The sequence below is a fragment of the Cicer arietinum genome, chromosome 4 (assembly GCF_000331145.2).
Source record: "Cicer arietinum cultivar CDC Frontier isolate Library 1 chromosome 4, Cicar.CDCFrontier_v2.0, whole genome shotgun sequence".
Taxonomy (NCBI): domain Eukaryota; kingdom Viridiplantae; phylum Streptophyta; class Magnoliopsida; order Fabales; family Fabaceae; genus Cicer; species Cicer arietinum.
In genome coordinates this window covers 56005492-56020277 of record NC_021163.2, presented here as the reverse complement: position 1 = coordinate 56020277, position 14786 = coordinate 56005492, and positions in this window count along the sequence as shown.

Below are 14786 nucleotides of genomic sequence, written 5' to 3'. Positions count from 1 at the left end.
ATTATACCCCTTTGTGAGGGCAAAAGCCCTCACAAAATGCTTGTTTTCTTGTTGTGACTTAATTAGAAAAATTTAATAAAAATACTAATCTCTCTAATTTATTTATATATTTTTCTTAACATATATGAAATTATCAAATGATTTATTCATATGAGACAAACGAGAAATATTTTATGATAATGAATTTTTTTTTGGGTGAAATTATTATGAAACTAATTGTATCATTTTATTTCAAATAATGTGGTTTAATTAATTGATTTATTTATCTTAAACACATTGATTAAAATATTATGGTAAAATAAAAAAAAAACTAAATTAGTTAAACATAACAATCTTGATGTACCATTGGTTCGTCCAATTGTTACGTGTCTTATGCGTACAATTTTTGATTGAAGATGATCGATTTCCTCAACTTTTATGGTTCCTTCTAATTAATTTCTAGCCACATAAGTTTTAAATGATTTTAAGGAGACTTTTTCAAACATTAATTAGGCCATGTCATTAGTCTAATAATGAACTGTACATGCATAATCTACTTTTCACTTTGTTAAGATCGCATTTTAATCTACAATTCAGCAAATGCTAATGCCAGCCATCTTTTAGGCAATTTCTTTTTATGATAAACCTTTTAGACAAAAAAAAAAAAAAACTCTTCAATTTTCAAATTATAAGACATCCTTTCTTTTTTGGGTATTTATATTTAAGAACAAGCAAATATATGTGTTGTACTTAGTTTGGGGAGAGGGGATTCTAAAACAAAGGAAGAATAAAATTACTTTTTCACTTTCTAAAATTAGCTAATAAAATATTGTATTCTTCTTCCCTGCTCTCTTCACCAAAAAACGAAATAAAACAGTTAAAGGATAAAATAATTGTTCCTCTTCTCAAAATGTCTCTCCAACCAAATGAATTCTTAGTGTTTGTTTGCTTCAATAAAGGGAGAATGAGAGGATTATAATTGAAGAGAGATTATAAGGGAGGGGAAAAATGTTAAGTATAAATATATATTGTTTGGTTGAGGATGAGAGATGGTGGAATTTTAATGGAGAAGTAAAGTAAATTGAACTTCAAATTTTAGACATTTCCAAATTTTATCCACTTTTGAAAGGGAGCTACCAATATTATTTTCAAATTATTATGTTATTATCGGTATAATATAATGTAATATGATAATTATAAATATAGTTATTGAGCATGCAATAAACCATGTGGAGGAGTTTTAGTGATGTGGATATGATTTGTCCCTCTTACATAACATGATTATGTCTTGTACCACTCAATTGAGTGAGACTACAGAAAAGCATGGTCATGCTAGAATAAACCAATGTGATATTGAGTTTGTTGGTTTTATGCATCTACTCTAAGATCGAGAAATAAACAATTGGATATGGAAAAGATGACACATACTGTAACTTATATTCAATTAGACATTTGGATGAAGCGACAGTTACTGCACGATAAATAGTGATCGCGGTAAGGTGAAAATTGTGTAATTAATTTTCTTATTAATTGTGGTAACAATAATGTTTTACTATATATCACTCATTGTTTATGATGTTTAATATTTTATATCATTGTCAATTTAATGAAAAAATATAAAGTGGCACATATATTGAGTTTTTAATCAAAGAAATATTATTTTAATTATACAAATTAAGAAAGACAGGAATTTGGACTCGTAATGTACTCATGTAGCCGCTATTAAACTTGTGAAAAGGGTAAGAGGCAAATAAACTGGTGTTGTTGCCTCTCTCACTATTTTACTAATGATACACTCATTTTCGCTTCTATATTTCAAGAAATAAATACATGAACTCATAGTGATTTTCATAGTTCGAAGTGATCATGCCGAAATAGACTGATAAATCATTCTTTTAAGCTAAGAGAGAGCCAGTATTGGAATTTCATCTAGACAAAGGCTATCAAAATAAGCCTCCCACAATTGTGTTGAAAACTATTGGGTAACCTTTGACCATATTTCAGCCACATCATCCAACCACTATTAGAGGCACAATGTGATTTCTCTTGCTCCTCTCTTTCACACAACAAAAATGAGTTTTGTTAGTATTCCCTTCTTTAGGCCACCTTCAACAACTCCCACAAATCTACAATAGGCTTGGTTCTATGAGACCTCAGTTGGTTCCCCTTTCACATCTATTCTTTTGATTTCATTGGAGAGATGTTCAATACTGAATGTTAAAAATACAAAAAGAACTAAACAAGATATTAGATATCAATAAACAAAATAACATACCATTACAAATATTACTACAGTTAGATAGACAATTGCGTAAAACACTAATAAAGCCAATGTGACATTTACTATTTAAAAATTTAATTTAAATACATCGATTTTTAAATTACTATTTTTATTTAGAGTAAAAGTACATTTTAGTTGGTGAGAAATTTTGAGATACTGTTTTTATTCCTTGAGAAAATTAAAGTACTTTTTAGTCTATAAAAAAATGAATCGAGTCAAATTAGTCTCTTTGAAATTTTGAAAGACTTAATTAAGTATCTAAAACACATTTTAGTCATTAAGAAAAATAAATCGGGATAATTTTGTTTTTCCGCTCAATTTCAGAAAAATAAATCCTAGTGTTATTTTATCTAGAAAAACCGTAAATTAAAGACAAAAACCATTTTTATTATATTGTGGTATGTGATTCTGAAGGAGTGACTTCTGTCGTCTCTGTCATTTATTTCAAAAGCTGTATTTTCTTCTTCATTCTCACGTTTTTGTTCTTTGCTCTCGCGTTTCTGAAGGCACGTAGGTTATTGTTTTTCATGTTTGTGTTTTTGAAGCTGTGATGTCATGTATTGTTCATGAAGGATTATGTTGTTTAATTTGAATATTATTGACTTTTTAAAATTATAGTATAACTTAGTGAATTTTTCGTTGCAGGGATTAAATTATTTATTTAATTATTATCGAAAATATAATTATCTATTTTTAATTATTATCAACGACCTAATTATATATTTTTTTTTATAAAAATTACATACAGAAAAATCAAATTGATAAATCATCAGACAAGTTAGCAAAAAAAAAAAACTAATTTTTTTTACTGTGGTTCACCTAAAAACTAATTTATCTTGATTTATTTTTCTTAGGAACTAAAAAGTGATTTTATTTTTCTCAATAAGTAAAATAGATCTTTAAGAATTTTATTTTACTCTTTTATTTAGATTTTATTTGAAATGAAGTAGTAAATTGAAATGATTAATTATTAATAGATGAGTATATGGATTAATACTCGTGTAAAACACTAGCAAAGTTAATTAATGTGACAAAAACCTAATTATTAGAAATCCTTAATTATTTATTGGGTTTAGTAGATTAATTGTAGTAGAAATATATATGGTCGTATTTGTGGTGGCCAAATTGTGGACACATGTTTCTACAATGGCTTAAGTGCGTTCTTTGTTGTTTAATTTAATATCCCTGCCTGCCGGGAAGTGGAATTCAGTTCAGATAAGATTCAATCTCACTATTGAAAATGTATTTCTCTTTTTCTACAAAATTATAAAAACAAATGACATGTTATTGCATCTCAATCTCATGAATATAAATATCTATGAAGTTATAATATAACAAATGTAATATAACAAAGTGTTCGATTGTCTTTTTTTTTTCTTCCCGAAGTATTAAGGTATTATTTGATTTATGTGAATCACTCTTTTGTATTGTCAATGTAGTAATTATTAAACTTATTAATTAATAATTTTTCAGGAATATATAAATAATTTTTTTCTTTTTAGCAAAAAAGCAAACAAAAACTTTCTATTATATATCAAATACCAATATACGTTACGTAACAAATTGTCCAAATAATTTATTTGGCAACAAACTAAATATAGTTGAGCTTATAAGTACAAAAAGCAAATAGATCATACGACCTATAAAATGATTTAAAAAGAAGAAAAAAGTGTGTAGGAAAGTATATAATCCTACGATGGAATTGAAATTCGACAAATTTGACGGATAAATGGTTCAATGTAAATAAGTGTTTAAAAGTTTTTGAATTTTTAACGACGATATTTTTCATTAGTCTAAGTTAACAATTATCTTTGTATTTATGATAGAAATTGTAATTTATTTTATGTTAGTTGATGTTAAAAGGCACATTTAATTATTATTTTTTTATTAAATTAACATAAATCAAATTATTATATCAACCATAAAAACTAAGATAATTATTAATTTAAACTTTTAAAAAGTATCATTAATCACACTTAAAATTTTAAATAACTTTTAAACATAACAATAAATGTTATTCACCTTGAAAATCCTGTTTTCGTGTTTAAGGATGTGATACTAAACTATAATGACGTGTTTGAGGGGGGAAATGGTGCCAAAAACCACAACATTATTGTGTCCACTTGGAAGAGGGCAACATAATGGTGGTGACATATTGGGGAATTGAGTTTTGTGGAAACAACAACTTTTTGATGACGAAATAAAACACAATTTACTTGGATGATGTATCGTGCATTAAATCACTTGGTTGAAAACTTAAGCAAACATATTATAAAAATATAATAAAAATATAATAAAAATTATGCATTAATAGTGGAAATCAATTTTACATTCTCAGTTAATATGATTCATTGATTTTATTTTTTTACTCAATATGAATTATTAATTGTTTAGTTATAGTACATAATTTTAACTTACAATATTCATTAACCATATAATAAATATTATATTAACTCGTCACTTATCGTTAAAAAAAACTTACGTGAACTTTTTATGATGAATATTGGTCACTTTGAAAGAAATGGAAGTGTGTCATTATAATTGGTATATATGGAAGTTGAGATGTAGGAAAGGAAGGGATTCGTAAGAAAGGGGAAAAAGTAAGACAAACGTTAGAGTATGACATGAAAAGCTTGAGGAAGTTGGTTTTAGAATTTTGTGTTCATATCTAATATGTGATCTTTATAAACTGTATTAAGTCTTGATTTTTGAAAAATGTGTTTGGTTTTTTTAGTGTATTAGAACAATTTTTTGTATGCCAACAACACAAACAATACTACTATATAAATATAAAATATATTTCTTCCAACCTTATATAATATATTTATTTGGTCTAAATTTACACAAAATACATTTAGTTATTTTTCTTATATTTAAACTAGGGAGAATTACATGTTTTGTCACTAAAAATATTTCCAAAAAAAGAGAATGTGTAAACTTTCTCAAACAATCTAACATAATTCAAAGTTATATCAAAAGGCAGATAAATAAATTGTTCCAAATCAAACTTAGGAGCTCATGTTCCAAGAAAATGATTTTTTGGAGGACATAAATCACACATCTTTTCATAGTTATAAGAATATTCTTTCTCATATTCATTCCGATGAAAATGATGATTATATTAATGAATGATTGTTGGAAATAATGATAACATTAATGAGAGTTAGTGTTGTTGTGAATTAAAAAATAAAGAAGTCTCACATAGGAGGGATATCACACACTAGTAGTGTTTATAAGGTAAATGTATGAAACTTTGGGTGTGCCCCAAGGGGTACCCCAATTTTGTAAAGAAGGAATAACGCATGCAAAATTGACCACCACATACGAGCGTCGCCGTCCGGCTAGGCCAGGTCTTGGCCTGAGATAAATGGTGTATTATTTTTCAGACTCAATTGATGTTTTGGTCTCTCTATTTTAGCTGAATAACGAAAATAGTCCCTCTATTTTATTTATGTCCAGTTTTGATCCCCAAACAGAATTTTGGTCCAAAACTTTATAAAGTGTCATTTTTTTGCGCTTATTTAAGCCACATCATGCCTCAAGATCTCGTGGTGCAACAATTGTATATGAAATCTATGATCATAAATGGTGTGGTGTGACTAAAAAAAATGACATTTTATCAAGCTTATTTTTTAGTATATGAAAAAATTAATAAATTATTTATTTATTTTATACTAAACGAATGCGTTTTTATCTCTTATTGATACGTTAATTACGTAATTGCCCTCCAACAAGTCAACATTCAACATCTAATCCAATCTTCCTTCTTGAATTCGTGCATCTGTGTTCGGTCAAAATCGTAATCTTTGGTCTCACGCATCTCTTATTGACCGGTCAAAAACTTAGGTCAAAACTCTAAGTTTGAAGCGCACGTTTTTGTGGTCAAACAATTTAGAGTGCACGTTTATAAGGTCAAAAACTTGGAGCGCACGTTTTGATGGATCCTTGGTTTTCTCTGATCTAGTTGCAGATTTCCTCTATAAATAGAGGGTTCTCCTCAGTTGGAAAAACACACCAAATATTATTCACATATGAGGTTTTTCTCCACTTGTCCTCCTTTTTTTTTTTTCAAGTGGTCTTAGTACCATATTACGAGTGGTAGCCATATGACTGCCATATTGAGGGTGTAATTCTAGAGCGGTTTTCTATGGTGCAGTAGAACTCCGATACAATGTATATGTGTTGTTTTATCATGAGGACTTCATTGTTGATGTCTTGCACAATTTGGTCAATGCCGCAAAACGTCTTAAAGAAAGCGACATAGTCCGCGACTCAGCCTAGTTGTAACACCCCAAAAATTTCATATATATTATCTATGTCTTTTTAGTAATTATTATTATTAAATTAATAATTCTTCTATGTGTAAATAAATTAAATTAAATTTTATCACACTCTATTCTACTTGAATAATTATAACCTTCATTTTTAATTAATTATTTTGACGTGACAGTTACATGGGGACGGTTTATGATGTGATTATTTCCTAAATGGACTATTGTGCATTTTTATTTATTTGAGTAGTTTCGATAATTATGAAATTAATATGTTAGATATGTTTGTTTAATTTTGTTATGTGTGAGTGATATTCTTGTCTTGCTTGATTTATTTTAGTTGATAAAATATTAGTTGAATTATTTAATTAAATTAGAATTTATAAAAGTTATATTGTTTGTTAGTTTTATTTGCGACCAAATAAGTATTCAAGAGATATTATAGAGTTAGTGAAACTCAACCCTTATGTATAAGTGTTTTAAAAATATTTTTGGTCCATCCTATAAAAAAAATATAGTGACTTGACTCATTCTTTTACTCTCCTTTATGACAAGATTTTATGATAATTCATAGTGTTTTCTTAACATAATGTGCATTAATTCATTTTTAACATATTTAATTTATTTTTTAAAGTAAGATTATAAATCTAATAATGAGTTTTTTGTGTGCAATTAAGATAGGACAACAAAAAGACTATTCTCCTTTTTATATCTCATATGCATTCCTCTCTTTTAAACTAAAATTATAATTTTATTTTAATTCTCTACAAAAATAATTCTATGAAATTTTTAGTTTCGTAACTATTAGATAAAAAATTAAAAGGGTGATGTGACACCCTCTAATTTATTTATTTAATTAAAATAGATGGTGTGACACCTGCAATATATGGTGAATTCTATTAGTTAATCCTAATTAACTCATACACATAAATACCCATGATTTCAATTGATTTTGCAACAACCTAATAAAATTAAAAAAACGGTAATTAATGGTAGCATAATTTTGGAATTAAGTGCACTTCAATTTTAGACAAGAAATCAATAGTAATATTGCAACGTAAATAGCTATTATGTTCATACATTTCCATTAGGTCTTGTCACACCTGTCTGTCATTCGTACACTCCAAAATAATTTTCTAAGTCGTAAATCTCAATATCTATCGGTGTTGAATTCATCATTGTCTCATGAGCTATTTCTCGTGGGAATTTACAGGTGTTAAGAAAGAAAGTGCATAAGGTAAGGGATTTTCCCCATGCAAGGTTAGACTAGATATTAAGTTTATAGTTTGTAAGATATTGATATATGTATTGATGTCTTAAAAGAAAAATATTGATTTTTGTTTACCTTAAATAATTTAACTATAATATTTTGTTTTTATGAGTAATATGTTTACTTTGATAAACTTAATTATAAAACTTTGATTTTTATTATTATAACATGAGTAATATGTTTGATGTCATATATTTAATATAAATTTGTTATTTTTGTGTTGTTTATGTGTACTTAAATATGGTTTCTGACATACAAGAATGTCCCCTTCTACCCAATAAACAAGAGTAACTCATCAGAGTAAACAAATATTTTAGGGATTGTCCTAGAGGTGTCCCACTTTTACATTAGGTCATTACTATCAATAATTCCCTCACTTGTCAATATGTAGGACATATCATTAACATTAACATGTGACCTTAAGACATTAGTTTAAGAAACAAAAATAGAAATAAAATCTTTGAAAGTTATGTATTTATTACTATTGAATTGTAAAAATTGAAAACATTTCCTCAAAAATTCATTTTTTTTTCTTCTCTTAACAAGTATCCTAAAAAAAACTTGTTAGCATGAGTATTAAAATACGATGACTTCTACGGTATATTGAAAAATTAACATGTTTTGATATAATTACAATAAAATCAACAATAGTTGAATGACATAACATCTATGTACAAAAACTCTTAATTTAATCAATTTTAATAGATATTATAGTAATACATACATTGACAAATTAAAAAAATTATAAATATAACAATTCATAATATGCACTATGTTTTTTATTATACCCTATAACTTGTTTTAAAATATTTACTTATCAACTTATTACACACAAGAGTTAAACTCACTTTATACTCTAACCATAACCCGCATAAACGTAAATTCAAACAAACAATTGAATTACGACCGTTTTTTTTATTAAATTGATCCTAATGTATAGTGATTAAAGTCATAGGGTTAATTCTCTTTTCTTTTGTCGAATTTCCTATAGTTGTTTCCCAATAAACTAAAGAAGCAACATCAGCAGCATTAATACCAATCGATTGAGTGTGAATTTTATTATAGTCAGCATTCTACCTAGCCAGCCATTACTATATTATTTATATTGTGCATGTATCACTATCATCATTTCGTTAATGCTTTCTCATTCAGTAGACATTACATGATTCCTCCAATAGAAATGCCGTTAGAAAATGAACATAATTAACAAGAATCTTCTATAAACTTGTGGGTAAGAAATTGAGACTATAGTAAAAGCAAAACGTGATATGTACAACAATGGGTTGCTTAGTGGTCATTAACTTATCCCTATTGTCCTTTAATTTCACTTAATGGTTAATTGGTCTTATAAATCTCACTTTTTACTACTTATCTAGATGCTTTAACACTATTTAAAATCCGCCAAATTATCATCTATAGTCCTAATTTTGGACTTTTATGTCAACTTTGGGTAGCATATTCATATGCATATTAACTTTGATATAGGGTTGTACATATATTTTATTTAAAAAAAATCGTACATATATTTTATTAAAAAAAAATCGTACATATTTGAATGCAAATATATATATATATATATATATATATATATATATACATTTGCATGAATTATATGTTTGGTTTCATTTTTGACAGATTCAATATAACTTCCATTCTAGAAAAACAATGGTTTTACGCCTCAAAAGCAAAATAAAATCTTTAATTAAAATAAATAAAAGACCTCTCATATATGTAAACAAATATAATCGTTAACTACTTGATTAAAATGTATTGTATAACCATTTCAAAAAAAAAAATATTTGTTGTATAAAAACAAGAAGTTAAAATTTAAATAACTATTATTGGTTTTTTTTTTGAAACGACATATAACAATTAGTTTTTTTTTTACTATTTTTTCTCATATATTAAAATTTAGATATTTATCAGTTAAACTATTATTTAAGGATCTTTTGTCTCTAATTTTAGACTTAAGGACTTTTTGTTTCTAATTTTAGGCTGTCAATCATAACTATTTTCCTCAAACCATATTTTTCGTAAATAATTATTATTTTTCAACACTAAATTGATGACTAAAGACAAAAATGATTGATGGCTAAAGGCCCAAGTGCTCGTTCACCAAATAAATCACTTTCTTAATTCCTTTTTAACGGCTAATTTTGTAGAGGAGTTCTTTTTCCCTTTAATTTGTCGTATATTTATTTAGTGTAATTTTTTTTTCTCTAATAGCAAAATTTCATTCAAATGCTGCATGAGAATAGTATAATTAAATTCGTTTTCAGTTTGGATATTTCTCATCCACATTTTGAAATTAACAAGAAAATAAAATAAATATGTCTAAAGTCAATGAAAAACTATCCAAATCAAAATTTTAATTTTAACCACCAAATTAATTTTTTAATATTCACGTATATAAATTACATATGATATACGACATAACCAATTTAATCATATATCAACAAGTTATATATAAGATTGAGAGTACTAAATTTAGTGATAAATTTTATAAATCTCCCAGTACCTACTAAATAAATCTTTTTTAAATATTTCAACGAATACATCAAATATAAATTTAAAACAAACTAAAACCGCTGTCGTGGCAGACATGATAAATACTGTTTGGCGTGATAATTAATTGAGGCTATATCTGACTCAAAATATTCCACACAAAATAAAAATTGATCTAAATTAATAATGAATTAATAGTGGATTTTGACGTTTACAAATGCAGTTGTAATACCTTTTAAGGCTGCAAGTGGAAGTACACGATGGGTACAAAAAATGGTACAACATTCTTTCCTCAACGATGTGCTTAATGCGCTTTTAATCCATTTTCAGCCAAACGTTATCAACTTGCAAATTCTCTGTACCACCCTCGTCAATCGTCATCCTAATTCCTTAGTGCTTATTGTTGGAACCATTTTAACTTTTCTTTTATCATATTCCAATTTAGGTTAATGAAAATAATACTAACATAATAATTAATTACAAATTTTGATTGTTAAAAAAAAAAGTTGATCATATATGTTGATAGTCTCAAGTTTGATAAGATATGACCAGAAAATATTTTAATAAGTGAAAGATGTTATTCTCAACTTATAAGTCAATAATTAGGTTGGATGGATGTAGACTCAACTCAAGTTAGATCCAATTAATTTTATCTTTTTTTACATGGAGGAATATATATTAATTGAAACGTACACAATACATATTTGCAAGATCGGATTCAATAATAATGTCGACTTCAATCAGTTGAAATAAATTTTACAAAAAAAATAAATTTTATATGTTTATTTTGTAAAAGAGACAACAAATACTTAAAAAACTTTTACACACAACTGCGAAGTCTTTGAAATAATTTAAAAGTCTGTAGCTTGAAGTAACAAAATTAAACTCTTAGACGCTGAAGTGGGACCTCAAGTATAATTCAATATATTAAAATAACTATTACTAGAATGAAAAAGAAAAAAAAAATCCTGGATTGTTTGAATCAATTTATTACAATCCAATATATATTCAATCCATCCATTTCCTCGGTCCTAGATTTTTGTATACCATAAATTCTTGCAACGCAATAGTCAATATAATTCACTTTGTTCATTTATACATATCGTTTATTTTTATTTCACACAAATCAAGAAATAGTTTTAAATAAAAAATAAAAATTAAGAACAACACTACTTGAAAGTTTGATTTTGAAAGTTTGATTTGATATGAATATTTTTGAAACTATCAATATTGTACACACATCTAAGGTATAAGAGTAGCTAAAGATGAAAGCATTAGTGCGATCATGAACCACTCATCCACAAGCTATCATTTTATTTGAGTTTTGGACTACATCATCTCCATTGAGGGTCATCCAACCATCCTCTCAATAATGCCAAACAAACCAACGATGAAGGACAACCAACACACATGCAAGACGAGCATGAGCATGAAATAGTTGAGTATTCAATATAGAAATCACTTGATACCTAACGTTGGTGGCCATGACACATGTGATGGAAACAATATTGGAGATTATCAAATTTCAAGACACCTCAAACTTTCAAGACTCAACCACTTCCAAATTCTCCGAAATTTATCTTCCACACTTTATTATTTATGTCTTTTATGACATAATAGACTCCTTTTGAAGAAATGTACTCATCAGAATCCTCAGTCCAAAAAATCAAATACTCACTCCGCATAAGAGCGAGGTGCAACATAGTGTGAATGCGTTCAAGGGCTTCAACCAAAATTAATGATTTGATAGATTCTAAACTCCAAACACCTAAAAACCTTAGGTGTATTACCCAAACCACATTTATTCTAATTAGCACGCAACTCTCTCTGAAATTTTTTAACATAACTAAACCACAAATACTTTGGATATATTACACAAAGCACACTTATATTAATTAATTATGAATGATTCTACCCAAAGAACATCTAGATTTGAGTAGAGGTCCCATTCTACCTTGACAAAGAAGTGTTGATGTCTGGCATCATTCTACTCCCAAGACCACCAAAAGCATTTAAGAATACACACCACATTCCAAGAAACTAAATGAACTTTCATGTTATTGTTGGAATCTCCTCACATAATGTTTATGCACTTATTATCTACTGCATCACAAATAGCTCTAGGAAGGTGACTAGATTGCATCACATAACTTAGAAAGGCTTGAATAACCGATTTAGTTAATGTGAATCTTTTTTAGAAAAGACAAATTTTGCATCTTCTACACATTGATACGTTGGTCAACCATCTCTAAAATAAATTAAAATGAATTTCAAGTAACTATGTTGTAGAAGAGGAAAACTAGTACTTCTCACGATCATCAATGTGATAGAGTTTTCATGTTATCAGCATAGAGTTCCATGAGAATTTATGCTAGTATATTAATATGGCACGACAAGTAAATCCAACTATTCCTTCCACAATATGACAAGTGACAAACCAGTATTTTCAAATCAATTGAGAGATCTATCACATTTAATACCCGACCCATCTTGTAATACATTACATCTTATGGAGGAAATCAATGAATAACATTCCAATTTTCAAAACATTATTAGTGAAGTTCTAATGCTAAAATGTTTATTTTGTATTATAAAATTAACTTTGTCGTAACATTCACATTTGAAATTCCACAAACCACAAAATAAAACAAATATCTAATAATACCTCAATAAAACTTCAAAAGTTAAACCAATGTAAAAGAAAATAGATCCATATTAGATCATAAATATAAAACTCCTAAAGCTGACCATAAGACTAAACCGAAACAAAAGAAAATCTTCATATACATTGCCTCATCGAGGGCATACAACTGTGCTTCAGAAAGATCCCAGTCCTCTATAGTTGATTACATCTTGAAAAAATCACACTTATTTTGAGACAGATCTAGACAGTATTATATTTTATTATTTGTTGAAATAGACTATCTATAATTACTTGTATGAAAATTATAACTATTTAATTTTATTTGTTTTATCTCAATAGGAAAAATAAATATAAATGTTAAATTATTTAAATTAAATAAAGGAGAAAATATTTTTTTTAATTAGATAAACAAGTAATGATTTTGCTCCAACATATTTCTTAGTGTAATAGAAAAATCAAAATACACATTCTTGTAGGGTTAACAAATTTAAATTACTTAAAAAAATTGATTTCCCAACATCAACAATTAAATTTAATAAAAAAACAAGAGAACAAAGAAAAAAAGTTATACCTATTTTATATTTTTTGTAATAAACAATTGAAACTTTTGCTTTAAATAAATAAAAATTAAAGTGTAAAAGTATGAAACGATATCAAAGAGATCTCAACTACGTTAGAATCCTAAAATTACCTACCACCTAAAAACAATAAAAAACTAAAATAAAATAAAAAAAGAAGATGGAAATACAAACACTTGGTAGCAAGGCTTGTTGCTTGTTTTGCTATGATAAGAGACAATGGGCTTTACGGGTTAGCCATAATCACTCATCCTAATATAGTGTTGTTTGTTAGGGGAAGTAGCCACCAGCAATTTCGTTTTGTCTTCTCTTTTGCTTTTTTGGACAAAACAGAAAAATAAATGGTAATCACAGTAATGATTAAGAAAATGGTTCTAAAAGTTTTTTTTTAACAAAAAAAGTGTAAGAGTATCGCATAGTAAATTAAGACATCCTCGTTAAAAGAACAAAGGAACCGTCTTTAAAATATAGGATCAACCGTAAATTTTGATGTTGTTAAATTAAATGTTTTGTTTTAGATTTGAGATTTCACAATTGTATGAGTTAATTATAACAAAATTTACCATTTCTTCAAAAATAAAACAAAAATTATTAAAAAAATAAATAAATAACATATTTTGTCATTGTATATAAAAAAAGTAGATCTCAAATACAATACAATTGATTGGATTTATTTCAATTTTTACTAGTATGAACAAGATAACAACAAATTAACTGCAACTACGACAACATGCATTCCAACAATGGGAAAAACTAAGAATAAACGACACCTTCGCAATAGAACATTTAAAATAAATATATTATTATAACACTATGTATAAAAAGGACATTAAAACAAATACTTTGAATCGAGTGCAAAAGATATTCATAAAAACAATACTTTAAAGACTTAATCGCAATTTTAACATTTATATTTTCAGTGATTTACGAAATTGATCTCTCTATTTTAAAAGTCGACAGTTTTGTTACCTTCTTTAATTTTATAAAAAAAATAATGATGTGACATGTTTAAAATAATGTGACATATAATAGAATGACGTAGAATAATTAATATCTATGAAATTGAAATAAAACATCGTAAAAACTTATATTTCAATTTTGGAAATTTTTGATATTTTTAATTTAATTTATGACATATGAATAATTAATGCATTTAAATGGTTCTATATTATAGAATTGTATGTCACGTCGTTAAAAATATGTCAAATCATCGTTTATTATTACTATTATTATTATTATTATTATTAATTATTATTAT